This window comes from Triturus cristatus, chromosome 9, assembly GCF_964204655.1.
Source record: "Triturus cristatus chromosome 9, aTriCri1.1, whole genome shotgun sequence".
Lineage (NCBI taxonomy): Eukaryota > Metazoa > Chordata > Amphibia > Caudata > Salamandridae > Triturus > Triturus cristatus.
Genome location: NC_140592.1, coordinates 1,063,189,002 through 1,063,207,718, shown reverse-complemented (window position 1 = coordinate 1,063,207,718; position 18,717 = coordinate 1,063,189,002).

Below are 18,717 nucleotides of genomic sequence, written 5' to 3'. Positions count from 1 at the left end.
GATTATTTAATCATGACCAGACGTCGAGTAAAACCTTTAATGGATAAAACACATAATTCTATAGATACGTATCTGACCAAAGCAGTTAGTGCTCTGGCGGATGAAATAGATCGTACAAAAAGACGTATTTCAATGGGAACAGGTACAAGGGGTGGGGAACAAGTTAGTTTGATTGCAGAGAGCCACACAACTAGGGAGGAAGGACTGACTATTACAGATTAGGTACCGGATATGACATCTGACATAGCTATGGCTGACATGGAGAACTTACATGTCTCACAGATTTCAATTACACCGAATTTATCGAACTCACCCCCCTCGCCTCCGCTTATAAATTCAACTAAAGGGGGCAAAAGGAGTAATACAGGCCAGGGAAATAGCAGGTTAGCCAAAGAAAAGCAAACCGTCACAAGAGGGACCTCGACAAAACAGAAAGCTGCATTGAATAATGAGCAATTTAAGTGTTCTTTCAGTATGGAGGCTCTCATTGAGCAAATAACAGAGTTAATCCGGCCATTACATGAAAAAATCGATAATTTGACAAGAGAGGTACATAGACTTGATGGGTACATGGATACATTTAGATTACAAGACCAAATAATTAATCCAAGAGATCAGGTTAACGTGATTACAAATAATGTCCCCACCAATTTGGCAACCAGTAACTCGCCAAACTTAGCGATGGCTGGCCCTAGTATAGGTATGATTACAGCCAGAAATTCAGATAATGGAAAAAATTTAGAGGTACCAAATAACTTACCTTATGAGAAAAGAATTATACCACCGACAGGTAAGGAAAATCAAAGGAAAGAGACCCTGGAGCAGGCAAGAGGGTCATGTAACATAGATAATCCCAAAATTACTGATATACCAGCAGTCATTAACTTACCACCAGAATGCGGGACATATGTTGCTGTTCTCTCTAATGTACCTAAATTACGGGAAGGTCAATTAGAAACCAATGAAACTTTAAAAGATAAAACACTGTATTGGTTATCAAAAAATTGTGGCTTTCCCACAATGGAGGCCGATCGGATGATACTTACTCAAAGAGTTGGATGGATAGGCCCATTACCAAAGAAATTTGATGGTGACTGCATAATAATTAACTTTAGGTCACCAGGTTGGGCGTACAAATCCCTACTAAATGCTACTCCCCCTTCATGTTGGGATTTTAATACAACACTATTGCCATTGGGTTATTTTTATAGATATTTGCCAACAAGTGATTATGTTGCTAACCAAAAGGCATACTATTCTAATACAATTCAATGCCCCCATTAGTATCCCGACCTACATGCTTTTCTGTTCCGTTGTATAATAGATTACAGCCCCTGAGCCCTATGGAGGATAATGATTGACGTGAGAGACATGAGGGTGTACCCCCAAATGATGAAACAGATAGGAGGGTAGTTTATAGACCAATTGAAAGGGGAAATGAAATCAGTAAAGAACAACTCCCATATATAGACCCCAAGCAGGTGGATATAGGTTGTGATAGCACAGGGATTAACGACCTCGTTGTTATAAATAATGTTAATGAGTTAGTAATTGGGTTACAGAATGCAGAGACCCTGGTGAATGTAGCTGTAACTACAAATCCTACCACTAGCCAAAGAATGCCAACAATAATACAAGGGGGTTATACACTTATAACATGGAATATTGCAGGCCTTGGTAAAAAATTAGATACCCCTTTTTGGCAGGACTTTATCTCCTGTGGCAATGATTTTATTTGCCTACAGGAAACATGGAGTACAGTCCCGGTTGTAGTTGAAGGATATTCATCATATTGCTTGAGTGCAACACCTTCCATAGCAGGAAGAGCCAAGGGAGGATTGCTGCTGCGTATATCAAATAAATTACTTGGGTGCAAAATTATAAGCTACTCATCCATTCATAATCATAGCCAAATACTGAGATTCGAGTTCCCAAAGGGCAAGGACTTGGTTTTAATTAACTATTATAATTCTACCTTCACCAATGATAGGGGAGGATCTTTAGATGCATTGGAAAAGGAGATAGATAGGGTATTGGCACTCTCTGGTAAACTTGCCATTATTCTATGGGCTGGCGATTTTAACATACGAGCATGTCTTTCAACACAAACTAACTCATGTGGGTTTATGAAAGCCAATAGTAATATTAATGGGAACTCTGATGACTTGTTACACTTTCCTCACTGTAGATATGGTATGATTTTAAATACGATAATGGCAGAATTCAACCTCGATTTATTAGTTTGCTCGATGAGAAAGGGTTATATTAAATGCCCAACTTTCACTGGGCGGAATGTTTCTAGTAACATAGATCATATTTTAATTTCTAAAAATAGTTTCTATACTGATCTATGGATATCTGAACAGGTGGTGAGTGACCACAATAGCATTTCTATAGTACTTTTAGACTGGGGTAATAAACTAATGAACACCGAGGAATGTATCTCGGATATTCTCCCTGTTAGGCCTAATGGCATGAGAATTAAGTGGGTCGGAGTAGACCCACCTAAAGTTCAAAAGGAAGTGGTCACAAACTGTAGAAAAGAAATTGACTATTGCCTCAGTGAAGAGGTTCTCCCTGACATCCTGTTAGATGCATTCTCTGATATAAACAGATCAATTAAGAGTTTACTAACCAAAAGTACTAAAAACTAAAAAAAAAACTGGCTCGAGGTGGTTTGACTCAAAATGTACCCTTGCATTACAGAAACTGAAATTGGTTCTGGGGACCAAACCCCAAAATCAATTTTATATACATGAGTTGCAAGTTGAATATAAGCAAGTTATATTGGCCCACAAAAAAGAGCTTCGAGCGGATGCATGGGACAAATTAAGTCTGGCAGCTAATACCAATAACAGTAAACATTTTTGGGAAACTGTAAATAGTCCCTTTTTAAAAGACAATTGTACCCCAGAATTAACGTCCTATGTGAATTGTACAGAATGGATCGAACATTATACTAATATTTTTAATCCAGACAGGGTGCTCCCAACTGTACTTTCAAATGACGATTGTACGTGGCCTATATTGCCCATGTTAATTGACGTGGAAGAAGTACAGGAAGGGCTAGTTAATAGTAAGGGGGGAAAAGCACCAGGTCCGGACGGATTCCAGATCGATTTATATAAGAACAAAATGGATCTATGGGCCCCAATCCTTACGAGGGTTTTTAAGATTGCGGCTCTAGGGAATTTCCCAATATCTTGGGGTCAATCATTCATTATCCCACTTTATAAAAAGGGTTCTCGCTCGGAAGCCTGTAATTACCGTCCAATATCTTTATTGGATTCTTCGATAAAGGTTATGAGCAGGGTTATCTTAAAAAGATTGGAAACCTGGGCCTTGGACTATAAGATTTTATCTCCTGTTCAATATGGATTTAGGAAAGGCCTAGATACCCTAGAAAAATGTGCGAACCTTGATTTGCTAATCAATAAATATACATCAGTGAAAGGGGGTAACTTGTTTTAATGTTTTGCTGATTTAAGCAGCGCTTTTGATTTAGTGGACCACTCCCTTTTGTGGACCGTACTGCTTGAATCTGGGGCCCCGAAAGAGATAGTATTCTTTTTGGCACGAGTATACGAGAGACTATCCTGTAGCGTACGATATGGGCCAACCGGTGAACGAACCCCTTTTTTGATGTAAGAAGAGGTATCAGGCAGGGGTGTGTTTTGGCCCCCCTTTTATTTTCTTTATTTATTAATCAAATAGCCACGGTTTTAAGTCAGATTTCAGCAGATGCACCAATGATAGATAAAAAGGCAGTACCAGTATTATTATATGCCAATTATGCTGTTTTATTATCCCGTACCCCGATAGGCCTTCAACGGCTCATTAATAATTTTACAGATTTTATCAAAGGCAGGAAACTCTTAATTAATAAATCAAAAACTTTTACTATGACATGTGGCAACAAGTCGAACTCATCAAGGTCCTTTTTTTAGATGGTTTTAAAATTCTTGCAGTTAAATCTTTTTGCTATTTAGGTATTACTTTTGCTGGAAGTGGTAAATGGACCAATGAACATGAAAATATCAGATATAAAATGATCAGGAATACGAATGGCATACTTAGGTTTGCAGCTAAACAAGGGGATCGGAGGGTAAAGGACATGGTGAACATATATAACGCAAGATGCATCTCCTCAGCCCTGTATGGGGCTGGAATATGGGGCATTGTCCCGCTGACTAACTCCAATCAGACGAAAACCGTTTTCTTAAACGGTTGCTGAGTGCACCTGCCTCAGCCTCCACTGAGTTAATTCATCTGGAAACTGGTCTTAATTATATCTCTGATTTGGCTGCTTTGCTTCCCTTACTTTTATGGCGTTCCATCTGGTCTAAGAGTGAAACTGAGTTCACACAGTCTATAATTAAGGACTGTTTAAAGTTGGACCTCTGTTCCCGTATACCGTGGATAAGTTACATCAACCACTGGTATAACCTTTTATTTGATTTTAATATCCTTGATGAGTCTGAATATCCAATAACATTATCTAAAAAAGAGATAAAAGATTCCTTTTTGTCCTATAAGAGGGAGGAACGAGTAAAAAAATGAATTGGGACCCAAAGAACACTTGTGTTTTATAGGCAACTTGAACTCAAAAGTGTGCTTCAGTCGTATTTGGTAGATGTGTCAAGATCTTCGCATCGATTTGTATTAACACGCCTTAGGCTGGGAATCGTAGCCTTCCCGGTAATGGGAAAAAGCTCCAAAGTGAAGGGCCCATGTGATAATATTTCTAAACAGAGTTGCTGCCATTTCTTACTATTTTGTAAATTTTATGTATCGCTTAGGAAATGTTATTTAAAGCCGATCTTTTTAAAATATAATACCGTCTAACTGTAAATGCTATGAAATTATTGTGTGAGTTGGAGAGCCCAGATATTTTTTTTATGTAACAAATTTAATAATGAAATGTAGAGCTGCTAGAAAGTCGATAGTACTATAAAATTCTGCTTTAAATTGTAAATTTGCACATAAGCATATGTCACTTTATAGCGAATTTGCACAGTTTCATGTACTGTAACAGTTAGTCAGATGGATATTTGCACATCTGGATTCTGGCATTTGACACTTTATAGCATAACGCACTTTGATGTTGTTTCCACGAACATGTGTTATAATAATTGTATAGGACGAGGAATACTGATAAATTTGTGTTTATAATAATTATACATGAAGAGGAGTACCGATATCTTAAAATTTGAATTTTATAAATGTTGTTATGCAAACCGAATAAAAGCTTTTGAACTGGAACTGGAACTGGTTTGGACAGAGAGGATTGAAGTGGCACCAATTGTTGCCTTTGGTTAAAACCTGTTTGCATCTCCAACACCCTGACCTCATGATTGTGCACTGTGGTGAAAACGACCAAGGCACATTGACTGAGGTAGATTTGGAAATGCTTATGAAGGACACCTTTGGACAATTGATGTTACTTTTGCCTCAAACTGTCTTTGTATATTCCAATATATGCCAAAGACAGAAGTGGAAATGGTCCGAACTATTTTGCCCTCAGATTGAAAAATCTGGGAAAAAAGTCAACAAAGCTGTCTCTGCATACCTCAGAGACCACAAAATGGGGTCCATATACAACAACAACATACGTTTTGATATGACGGATATATACAGAAGTGATGGAGTACACTTCACAGATCAGGGAAACCGAGTTTTCCTGAATAACTTGAAGCTGTGCATCCGCACTTATATGTAGCTCCAACTAATGAACACAAGGGCTCTTTTTAGAGCCACTCTATAACTTACAACTTAGGCCCCCTATTTTAGGGCCATATAACGCCAACTCCCGCACCCTCGCCAAAATGTATTCTCCACACAGCTGTGGTGCAGCAGCCAGACCATCTCACTTTGCAGCACAGACCTCTCCCTTTGATCCCCAGCTCTACTCACCCATAGGGGTGAGTAGTTTGCGCTCTACAAATACCATATTGATTTACCTTCGCACTCCCTATACAACACCACCTAAGCACCATACACAAGCTACAATGTTCCAAACAAAAGTTCATTCATGTACCTATAACTACATGCTGACACTACTTGCACAGATATGGCACAGCCATATATATATAAACAAGTTAGAATGGGTTTTCCTGGGACCAGTCCCGAGTCAGGTGATGCGTCAGCCGGCAAAGCCCTAAGCCGGAAATGAATAATCCAAAATTCGTCAAGGTATTGGACGCACTCTCAGAGGTCAAGTTACTTCACCATAAGTTTTTACTCTTGTTAACCGCTACGCGTTTCGACGCCAACAATGTGTCTTGATCACACGATAACTCAGTTTCGCAAAAAATGTGCATAAATAAACATTGAACACAGAAGAAGGACTACAGAATGCGTCAGTGTGCAAGGTTACAATGGCGGCCATATTGGAAAAGGTTTAGTTTCACCTTAATAGCATATCTCTATAATTGGAGACGACATGTCTCGAGCAATTCATGCGTTGTAAATCTGAAACAGATAATTAAGCATTGTTGCATGGTTACAAATCGCAGTATTACAGAAGCCCCCAAGCTGCCGTGGGCATTGAATATTCTGCATATTATGCCGTCGAGCTAATGTTCCACTAATATCCCCCAAGTGGGGGAAGTATCTCCGGACCAATTGATCCTATAATACAGCATAATAATGAGATCGATTAAAACAGTATGTAATCTCATTGTTCATGTCTCGAGCGTTTCATACATTATAAATCTGAAACCGGTGTAAAAACAAAATGCATGAGTTAAATTTTCAGTTTCTGAAAGCCCCTCAAACTATCGTGAGCATTAATTACTATGCAAATTAATCTAAATCCCGTCAGGCTAGTATTCCACTACGTCCCCCCAGTGGGGGAAGTATTCAGTGATCCTATTATACAATATAATAATATAGTTAGTTGATAAAGCATAGAATCTTATTTTTCATTCAAGATAGAAGTGGACTGTACAAGAACCAGTGCTACGCGGCGAGACATATTGTTTATATACATAACAGACAAGTGTCAATGGCCTTAGAAATTTAATCTTCGTGTTCACTAATAAACAAGTGTTATACCACAACAAACTACCAAAAATTGACAAACACTAAACAAGTGCAATAAAAATTCTTCCTTATCTCACAATAAGTGCAGAAAATCATTTATAAAGAAAAAGGTGGGGAACCCGTGCAGAGTCCTGGAACGTGATGGGTCCCTTCCTTTTCTCCTATGATAAAATGAGATGAGAGAGATATTAAAATTAGATCATATATCAGATATACTGAGATATAACTACAATGTTAGACAGTATATCAGCACAGTTACAGAATCAGGCGAAAAGCTGCTGAAAGGCAGAAAATATATTAGTCATATACATATATATACATTTATAAATATATATATAGTTTGTTCAAATAGTTACAGAGCACTCACGGGGTAAGTAATCTCTTTAATTGTAGCAGACATGTTTCAGCAAAAAAGCTTTCTTCTGTGCTTTTCAATTAAAATGCAAATGTTACACACAACTCTTGATCTTTAAAATGTCCCAACTATTGCTCCCACTGATGCAAGCCCTGGGTTTGGTACTGGAGGTGGGACTTGTTCTACTGAAATGTCTGTGCCTGAATAGCCTAATTTGAAGTTATTCCTGTCACCTACGCATCAGTTATTTAAACTGAAGGATGCCCAGTTACTAAACTGACACCTGTGGTTAATATTTTCATACTGTGCAGCTGTGGCGAGGGGAATTGGCACACCAAGAGGCATGGCAGGACTGTATTATTGGAGCCAGTGGAATGATACCACACAAATATGGCAGCCAAAGACAATAACATTAATGATAGACGGGTGTAGTCCTTCATTGCTAGTTGCTATGGAAAATACTCAATTGGGAACAATAGTTGTGACATTTTAAAGATCAAGAGTTGTGTGTGCATGAAGGTCACTAATTTGAACACCATCATTTCCAGCTATTTAGAGAGATAGACATATTGAGGGGGAGAATTACGAAAAGTTCACGCAGCGTAGCACCCAGCGAGGCAATGCTGCATTGCCCGACAGGGAGGGAGCAGGAGAGGGCCATATTGCCAAATATATGGCTCTCACCTCCCCTTTTCCTTGCGCTGGTGGTGATTACAGCTTTTGTGAGCCAGCATCACTCCTTAGCGCCTTAGCATTAGGGTGTGTGTGAGTCCAGCATATGCTTTGTACAGGAAGGATACCCTTCCTGTACAAAATGATATGCCTAGACACGAAGGAAAGCTTTTCCCACTTTGTATGCGTGTTGCACAGTGCAGACCCAGGGGGAGGGTTAGCCACCCTCCCTCTCAGGTCAGCTGCACCTCCCGGTCACCAGTAAGAGACATCAGCATACGGTCTGAGAGGTAGGGAAGGTCTTGGGCAGCAGAGTTGTGAGATGGAAATTAATACACGTATTTACTAAGTTAGCGGAAGCTAGGGAAATGTTTTCCCTCAAAAGGTATAGGGGCGCCAAACCTGGCTTCACCTGGGGCGTTAACTGTGCAAAGGCTGCCGCTGTGCACAATCCCCTCAGCTCTCCCACATGCAGTCCATGTATGGATTGATTGCATGACAGGAAAGGGTGTTTCTCATCACAGGCGTTGTAATGCGCGTGCTGCTCTTCTGGCAAATGTATGCCCTGGATCTGTTTCCTGTTTCCTCATTATCTCAGAATATGATATACAGCTGGAAAAGGTAGTCGGGATGATGAGGTAATCATTCAAAAGGGAAATGATTGAGGAAATTGGCATTGGGGTATTCAATATCCCCTCATCTTGCGGGCGGTGTCCTGCAGCACTTATTTTTTGGGACAAGCACTTATTTTTCCTCATTGGAAATTCACCCAGAGCAAAAGAGAAAAAAAAACACAAACAGGGCAAATGGCGTTGCAGCCGCGCAATGTAATTCGTTTTATTCATTTACTTATGTACTTAACTCCGGTCGGCCGTATGTCGAAGTTTACTACCACCCACCTTACCCCTCCACCGCCCCGCCCCACCGCCCTCGAGGAGCCGCAACTGGAACTCAAGACCATGAACTCTTGGTATTCGGTTCTCCATACCTACGACCACGGGATTCTGAGCAAAACTTTGGGCACCAGCACTTGTTCATTTACAAATTAAGCACTGATTAAATCTCAGCAGCATAAGTGGAAAGCCCCGCAGAGTTTTTGGCTGGCGAATGCTAAGAGAAGGAAACACAACAATTATCATCAGAGCAAACATTGTATGTGCCGCTGAGAGCCCTTTCGATCCTGCCTAAAGAGCTGTAAACCACAGCTTGAATCGCAAAGTGTCCTCTCCATGTTTCATCTTTTCAAGGTTAATACAAATGACTGCCATTTGTTGATTATGGAGTGCGCATTAAACCGAAGTGCCTTTTGAGCATGTTTTTGATGCGAGCAGCATTCCTATTTTTGTGATAAACATCTTCAGGCCTTCTGCAGTGCCACAAGTATTTCAAACTCTAACAGCAGGGAAAACAACCTGTCTCACTATGAGAAAAATTGTCTCCGACAGTCACAAATGTCAAGCGTACCTCGGAGATAAAAGCGAAATTCCGTCCGTCACTTTGCTGGAACATGCGCTCCCCTGATTACAGCGCTCCCGAGGCTGCGGCGGCGTTGTGTGTTTCACGTGGATGAGCATGTACCTAGTGCCTGTCGAGGCCAGGTGCAGAGCAGGGTGCCGGATTTTGGTCATAAATAATGTGACTTGCAGCAGTTAATTACCTGCTGTCAGGTACATCCTTCGGAGCTATTATCACCTCTAAAAGGTTCCTGGTGGATGACAGGATGCTTATTCCAGATGTGTTTGTAATAAAATGTCACTTGCTGCTTTCTACCTGCTGCTATCGTGATTTTAAGTGGCAGACAATAGTTATTTCTAAAAGTCATTCTCTGAAAATAATGGGCTTGACAACTGCCTTTTAGCAGCAGTAATGAACGAATTGCCATTCCAGATGATGCCGTCCGAGGAGACATTTTGTGCTACAGTATGAGCCGGAGGAAGCAAGCCAGCCTTGAACAGAGGGAGGGGTTGTGGCTTCAGCACTGGCATGGGATGACTTAGATAAGCTGGGTTTCCTCTCTGACTGGACGCTTCGGTGGTTTGCTGCGGAACAGGATTTTGCGGATGAGCAACGTTGTACGTGTCCACACACTCTTGAGAATATCAGGAAGCATCCATCGACCATTTAGTTGGTGGTTTGTCAGCTATGGCTTCTCTTCTGCTCTAGTCTCTCTCCAGTCTGCCTCCTTCCACACCTCTCCCACTTCCTTCCTCCCTCCTTCTCCCTCTCCACGCCAGGGACATCTTAAGGATTTTGGGGGCCCTGGGGCCAACGTATTTTGGGGGCCCCTGTTCGGAACAGCTTTGAATTTATGATACATTTTCAGCTCTTTCATCCCCTCGTTGGCCAGGTCGCTGACAGTCAACAGGCACACTGATACATATGCTAAATGTGTTTACATCTGATTTAGGGCTAGTGAGGTGTGTTTTCAATATTGTAACACAGCAGCAGTTCACTTATATTACTGCAAATCATCTCTGTGACATATGAATATGTGAGGTCCTGCTTTGATCTGCAAGAATGAAACAACATTTCTCTGCAAAATGTCTGTATCAAATACCGTTTTCCTTGAAGTTATTTTAAATATGGGTGAATATGTGAGAGTCTATTAAAATCTGTGTAAGAAATATTCAGGGTCACCAGGGCAAGACTCTCTGCAGAACGGAGCTGCTCTATCAGGGGCCTCCTTGAAAGGCTGGGGTCCTTGGTCACAGCCCACTTTGCCCATACCTTAAAAAGTCTCTGCTCCATGCTTTCCCCCATTGTGTTCGATTATTCCTCCTTATTTTCCCTATATTGTCTCACTGGGTCTTTCTTTCTGAACTGTTTCTCTTTGTCATCTTCAACTTCACAAACTACCCTTTCCCATTTTCTCTGTCTCCTTCACCTTTCTCTTGCTCGCATTTCTTGGTCTCTTAACATCCTTTGAATCTTTTAGCTACTTTCCAATCAAAACATTGCTTGCCGCACCCTCTTATTCTCTATTCATTTTCCTGTTATGTCTCTTGTTATTCCCTTCTTTGGTCTCTTACCTTCTCCCGAAAACCCAAGGGGTGCAACTAGACTCCCACCCAGGGCCGGCTTGAGGTGACGGCAATTGTGACAGTCTTTTTGGTGCTCTCCTTCCCCATATCCTCCTTCTCCATGATTTATTTCACTACCACTCTCCTACAGGACAAGTTTTTCCAGAAATGGGGTGAAAGCTAACCTCATACCCATTATATGAGGAAAAAGATCTATTTAAGTGCTGGGGTGTGATACTTTTCCCAAATTCCAGCAATCAAAACAAGTTAACATATTTCTTGTAGATTATTTAAGGGAGATTAGACTTCTCCCCTTAGAATGTTTTGAAACGTTTGGGATCAAATGTGTTAAAAAGCCACAGAACCTTTAGGGCATTCATTCAATATGTCACTTCTTTCATGGTGCACTAAGGAGGCCTGGCCTTTCCTAGGAGTAGTTCTCTATTTGTTCTTTAAATGTCTTAAGTCAGTAACGACTTCCACTATACCAAGGTCATCATTTTTTCATAGATGAGCCCCTTATGCCAAGGAGTACATTCAATATGACAGTGCCAGAAATTTGCCATGGATTCTTCAGCCACAGCCCTGGGTACAGCTAAAAAATCCCTCCAGTATATAAGGGTCAGCATTTTGCCATTGACACCCCCTATAAAATGAGTATAGGAAATCTTATGACAAGAGCTACCTCAAATATCAGTTCCAACATTTTGCTATGGATCCACCCCATATGCTAAGAATTACTTGCATCATGTCAGGGCCTTCAGTCGGGTGTGGTGGCACATGTTCTGTGTCCCTGCGCTGGGTATGACTGGCCTAGTGGCCTTTTCAGTTACACAGTTGGAGTCCCTGCAGCCAATGATGGTGTCCTAATAGAAGCATGTCGGGGCCTGCAGTTTGATTTAGTTAACACCTCCAACCCATATTCCATTAGTGCCCTTGTCCATAAGGCAAGAATACCTTGTACTATGCAAGACCAGCAGCACACTTGCACACATGACACACATACACTGACATACACACATTCTCACTATATCTCTTGCAATCTTTCTTACATTTGCACTCTGTCAGTCTCACACACAGACTCACTGCAACTCACACTTCCATTAGTCAATCTTCTTTTATTGTGTTAGAAAAGCTTGCTCTCCTGCTTCTGCTGTATCTGCCTTGCCCTTTAGTGAAGGTAAAAAAATATATCCTCTCTACGCTATACAAAAATAATAATATATTGCCTTGTCAATGTTTGTCACAAGTATGATGTGAATGAAAGGTACTCTTCCTTAAAATTAGCTGTACAGGGCTTATATTTGGTTTCACATATGGATCAAGCAGTTACAGTATTTTAAATTAACTAATCCATGTTCTAACATGTAATATCACAGCATCCGCCTAATCTTATGAAATGCTTGACTTTTTGGCAACCATGGACTTTATTCAGAAACACTTTGAATATTTAGCTTTTTGAGACCCAACTTACAATGTAAAAAAAAAATATTAGAATTCCCATAATAAAGCATTGTGGTGGTGAGCCAGCTAAAATGGAGGATGCAAATCTCTTACACTCCGATCACCATTTCCCTATAATCCGATAAACTTATCCTGCACGGGCGCCATCCACATAAATGCTGACTGAGACCGGGAACCTGAAGCTCTGCGGTACCCGACAAACCTAGTGATGGGCTGTTTGGCACATTGAGACTGCGACCGCGTAGGAGACGAGCGTGTGGCCAGGTCTGCTGCGAGTCCACGCGCGGGCACCCAGTGTTAGAAGATGGCCACCCGAGTCTGAGTACCTGCGCCCAGAGTTGTGGAGGACCTTCGCCCGGACCTGACACCAAGTGGCGGGAATACCATTACAAGCAAGGGTTCTAGAACTGAACCGCGTCAGCCCCCGGAGTCACAACCGCCACATTAAAGTGGATGAGCTCTGGTGTCTGCGGTAGGTGACGAAACGCATGCAAGGTGTGGAACGAGGACCGCATATATACATCGGACCGCATATATACATCAGCCGGGTGAGTGCACAACTGCCATGACCTGAGCTACCAAGGCCTTAGTATTAAACCGGGGAGGCGTGGAATAAGACGGCAGCCAGTGAGGAAACAGCAGACGGGGAAAAAAGCATTCCGACTGACCTGAAAGCCTGCGGCAGCGGGACTGCAGGGAAGCTGCGGGCTAGCGTTGAGGCTCGGCGAGGGCCTGGGGAGACACAGCGGGCACCCCGGCCGCAACACGCAACAACCACCTGACACCCGGTTAACTGAGAACCAGCCATGGAGCCCGCACAGCATCCCAGTGACACTGCAAATGAGCAGAAAGGGCCCACTGTGTAGTGAGTGAGCGCGCAGACCGGAGCGCACGTCAGCCAGCTGCTGGGAAGATCCGTGGGGAGAGGTATAGAGAGAAGCTGGTAGACCTAGAAGCTATCTAAGGGGTAGCAGTACAGCAAATTGGAAAACCCAGACAGCCTGTTAAACGCCTCCTATACATAGAAGACGGCTCAGGAAGCAGCCCAAACATTAGGAAACACACAGCGCATTACGTACCGGGAAGCGCAGTGCTACCAGCGACAATAGTTACAAAAATCCGGGCCTGAGAAAGAGAGCAGTCAGAGACGACGAGACTGTCTAGGGTGCCTGCTCTCTTTTGTTTTCACCCTCAGGTTGCACTGACGCCCCTACAGGGGAGCCCGCACATTAGGGGAACCCACCAGGCCCGTGAGCCCGCAAGCTCGCCCTCTGCACCGAGGAACATCGCTGTCCCTCACGGGCCCGCAGCCGGACTCTGGACGGCAATCCAAAACTACATAGCCGATCAGGTACAGGGTGGAAACACTTAATGTGCGCAAACGCTGCAGTCTCTCACTCCAAAGCGCGCTGTTCACTGTTGCCTGCGGAGACGATACCCACGTGGGCAAACACCACCGGAAAGTATAGCCTCGACTATGACACAGTGCAACTGTGATGACCGACAGCCCCGCACTCTGCCATACTCACGCAGCTGTGGTCGGGCACGTTAGCCTCGCTGGAAGACATGGTGTGCTGTCCTACTGGCATCCAACCCGGGCGTGGGTGACATACGGGCCCCGTGGGCTGACACGCGTGGCCTCACACACAGAGAAGCTTCCACAAGTGGTCCCTGCTCCATCACGTCTCCAGAGCAACACAAACGGAAGCGGGGGGAAACCCCCCCCTAAAAGAAGGAAGACCTTTACCGGCGTGTTGACCCTCCTGCCAGCTAACCGCGAATGCCCACGGCGCAGCAGCTTGTAATGGGCCGGATGAGAGCCAAACTGCAACAGGGACCACTGCGCACAGGCTGCTTGGACCCGCCAACATGAGCGCTGGAGGGGGGATGGAACCGACGACCACTGCCCTGGAGGCCAAAATGGACTCAGTACTCGCAACAGTGGAAAGGATCGGGACTGCGCTGGACCACACCAGGACGTCCCTGGAGACTCGGCTAGATAAAGTCACCTCAGACTTCACCTTAGTTCATGCAGACTACCGCAAGTTGGCTGAAAAAGTCACTACCCAAGGCCAAATGCTGAAGGAACTTCAACCTATAATGCAAAATCATGCAGCTGCGCTACAAGACTTGATAGACCGCATCCACGACCTGGAAGACAGAGCAGAAGATGTGGAGGGACGATCCCACCACAACAACATCCGCGTGGTGGGCCTGCCGGAAGGCGAAAAGGGGAGAAACCCAGAACAATTCACGGAGCATTGGCTGCGCGATCTCTTACTCCAAGCAACATTGTCAATGCAGTTTGTGGTCGAAAGAGCCCACCGCCTGCTGGCACAGAAACCCCAGCCAGGAGCAAGACCCCGCCCGTTCATTTTCAAATTGCTAAACTACAGGGAAAGGGATGCGGTGCTCCGTGAAACACGCAAGATGGACGGCCGCAGGGTGAGCGGCAGCCAAGTTATGCTATTCCCAGAGTACACCGCACTAGTATAGAGACGCAGGAGTAACTATACGGCAGTGAAGCGCCAGCTCAGAACTCTAGAAATACCATATTCGTTGCTGTTCCCAGTCCGAATGTGAGTGGTCACAAAAGAAGGGACTCGCTTCTTTGACTTTCCCGAAGACGCATGGGATTGGCTGGAGGAGTCAGGGTTGTGGACAGGTGTGAGGCCCTCAGGCTCAAATGGCAACAACTCAACGGCCAGAAGACCCAGGCGACGACAAAGGCGAAGACCCTTGAGGAACGCAAAGCTGGAGACTGCGTCACCGAGTCCGGAGAACATAAGGAAGGAAAGACAAGGCGCCCTGGCAGCAGTCACAACTCTCGGATCCCCACACCCCAAAGAAAGACCGGACTTCTACACGCGAGATACGTTGGTGGCCAGCGGCTCTTCATCGCCATCAACGGAAATATCCGAAGAGCTCAACTTACCAGTGATAACCCCACAAACTGCTGATGGCATCATCTGAAGCGGGACCGACGAGATAGACTCTGGCATAAACAGCTCACGCAAGTAGAACTCTGTTTGTTGACATTTAGGATATTGCTAGCCGATATGTGGGGAGATGGGCCCACTGGGTTAAATACTGCACGCACCTCACACCGAGTTGATATGATAGCAATATGCCTGCCGTTAGCCACAACACACATATTATTAGTGGGCACGCTCACATTTGACTTAAAAACTGGGCCAGCACGCTACTGGTCCTCTACGATCACCCCACAGACTGCTGATGGTATTATATGAAGAGGGACTGACGTGTTAGCCGCTCGCATAAGCAGCTCATGCAAGTAGAACTATGTTTGTTGACATCTTTGATGACATTGATATTGCTAACTGAGATTTGGGGAGTTGGGCCCACTGGGTTACACACAACACACACTCCACACTGAATTGATTTGGCAGAAATACACCTGCTGTTAGCCGCAGCACACATAATATTGGAAGGCAAGCTCATACTCGACCCAAACAACTGGGCCAACACCCTACCGGTCCCATGAGATGACTTACATGACCAGATAGATGGCGCACCACGCATACTGGAACTAAGGGGGTGGCCATAACACACCTCCACTAGTACACGCACCCCAACAGGCAAACCACTGGCCTAATTTGTACCACTCATCTGTTGCAGAGGTTTGGACAGACATTGCGCAATGTCTGCCCCAGATGTTATGTTGTGTTTTAGTTCACTTATTGTTGTTGATTTTATTGCAGCATACCGACACGCTTGCAAATGCCCCTGTCCTCCGTACCCTGTGGTGCACTCCACCCTTGGCGTCCCTATTACTTAAACTCCACCAGGAATGACACGTGCTGACATAATCACATGGAAAATACGTGGCATGTACACGCCTGCGCGTTGCTACTCCATATTTGCATATCTTCAGAGACACTCGGCTGCAATCGCCGTACTGCAGGTAACGCACATGACCCGTCCGGAACTGGACAGACTACGCAAATGTTGGAGGGGACAAGTATATGGCAGGACATACTCGGCGCATGCTAGGGGCACATTAATTTGGGTGAGGGCGGGCACCCCGTTCATTTGCACAGAGACGGTGACAGATCCCGCAGGCAGATACACCTTAGTGAAGGGGACGCTCAATGGCCAACAGATACTATTAGGTTCCATATATGCCCTGAACACAGACCAACCCTTGTTTCTGGCACAACTGTCTGTAGCACTGACTCCCTACATTGGACTCCCCTGGCTGTTAGGCGGGGATTTTCACTTGGTGTTTGATGTGCACATGGGTAGATCCTTCCCACCCCTCCGGACGACGACAGCAGTGTCGAATGCGGGGGCGCTCTCAGACTGGCTGTCGCAGTGGGCGTTACTGGATTTGTGGCGAGTCCTCCATCCCACTGACCGTATCTACTCATATTACTCGGCAGTGCATGACTTGCATGTGCGGCTGGATAGGGTGGTGTGTTCCCAGTCACTAATTCCCCTAGTAGAGGCTGCGGAATATCTGGGGCAGACACATTCTGACCATAACCCCATGACGCTCCGGTTGAACTGGGAGCCTGACCGCCCCCCCGTGCCCACTTGGCATCTTCAGCCAACTGCACTGGAAGACCCAGAGTTCCGTGCATCCCTGGAGATGATGGTTCTCGATTACTTTGAATTCAAGGAGGGGTCGGCGAGCTCCAGACTGGTGGAATGGGATGCCCACAAAATTGCTGTCAGAGGCCCCTGTCTCGGTGCCACATGGAACATATGCAAAGAGCTGTCTTTGTCGCTCACTCACCTAGAATCACAACTACTACAGCATGAACGAGAGGGGGAGGGCGGCGGTGGACAAGCCGGCCTGCTTGAAGGCCCTAGGACACAGCATGCGGAACACATAGAAAAGCTAAGATGCCACAACTACACTGCTCACACGGCCCGCACCCATGCCAAAGCGGATAGGGCAGGTCATCTGCTAGCCTGGCTACTAAAGCAGGAAAGCAGACATACTCCAATCAGGGCCATACGCACACCAGAGGGGGCCCTAGTGTAGAAACAGAGGGAGATACATAAAGTAATGTCGGATCATTACTCACTGTTGTACCAATCCAAAGGGCGATGCTCTAGCCTTGATCTAGAGAGGTTCCTAGAACCTGTGCAACTGCCCACAGCCTCAGGAGCACATCCGGAGGCACTTAATGGTCCCCTCACTCTCGAGGAAATAGGTGAAGCGATAGGGTCGATGGCATCCAGGAAAACGCCGGGCCGGATGGCCTGCTGGCTGAATACTAAAAAGCCTACCGGGAGCCTCTAACACAGAGACTGCATGCCCTATATTCTACAGCCCTGGAGGAACACGCATTACCTCCGTCGATGCGAGGGGCCTACCTGGTGTCTCTGCTGAAACCAGACAGAGACCCTGAAAACTTAGGATCATACAGACCACTGGCACTCCTAAATGTTGATTATAAAATACTCGCCAAAGTGCTGGCGGAGCGGTTGGCGCTGGTGGTCCCCGAGCTGGTTCACACTGACCAGAATGGGTTTGTGTTCCCAAGTGTAACACATCGTTGAATTTACGGAGGTTCTTCAGGGTGGCTGCAAATGGCGTGAGGGAGTGGCCCAGGGTGCTCGACCTCGAGAAGGCCTTTGACTGCTTGGAGTAGAGCTACATAGCAGCAGTGCTTTTACGGTACGACCTAGGTTGGGGTTTCCTCCAGATGGTTGACCTATTATACAAAAACCCCACAATTAGAGTGCGGTTGGGACCATACATCTCCGACGCCATACCGATATGCAGAGGTACCATACAGGGGTGTCTGCTATCTCCTCTCCTGTTCGCACTCGCAATCGAACCCCTGGCTGAGGCCCTGCGCGTGATGCTAGGTGATGGCATACCTCTAAGGGATGCGACACACCAGGTGTCACTATACGCAGACGACCTCCTAGTATTTGTGAGAAATGTGGGAAACATACCGGCCCAACTGGAGCACACGCTACGTGACTTCGCCGCTCTTTCAGGCCTCCGAGTGAATGCCAACAAGTCCTGCCTTTACGCATTTGGGGGAGACACGCAGGATCCGTGTTATATTTTAGAGGGTACAAAGGTGCAGTGGAAAGCGGACCCTTTTCGCTATCTCGGTATCCAGATATATCATCAACCGACAGACCTTTTTGATGGTAATCTTAGACGAGCAGTGACAG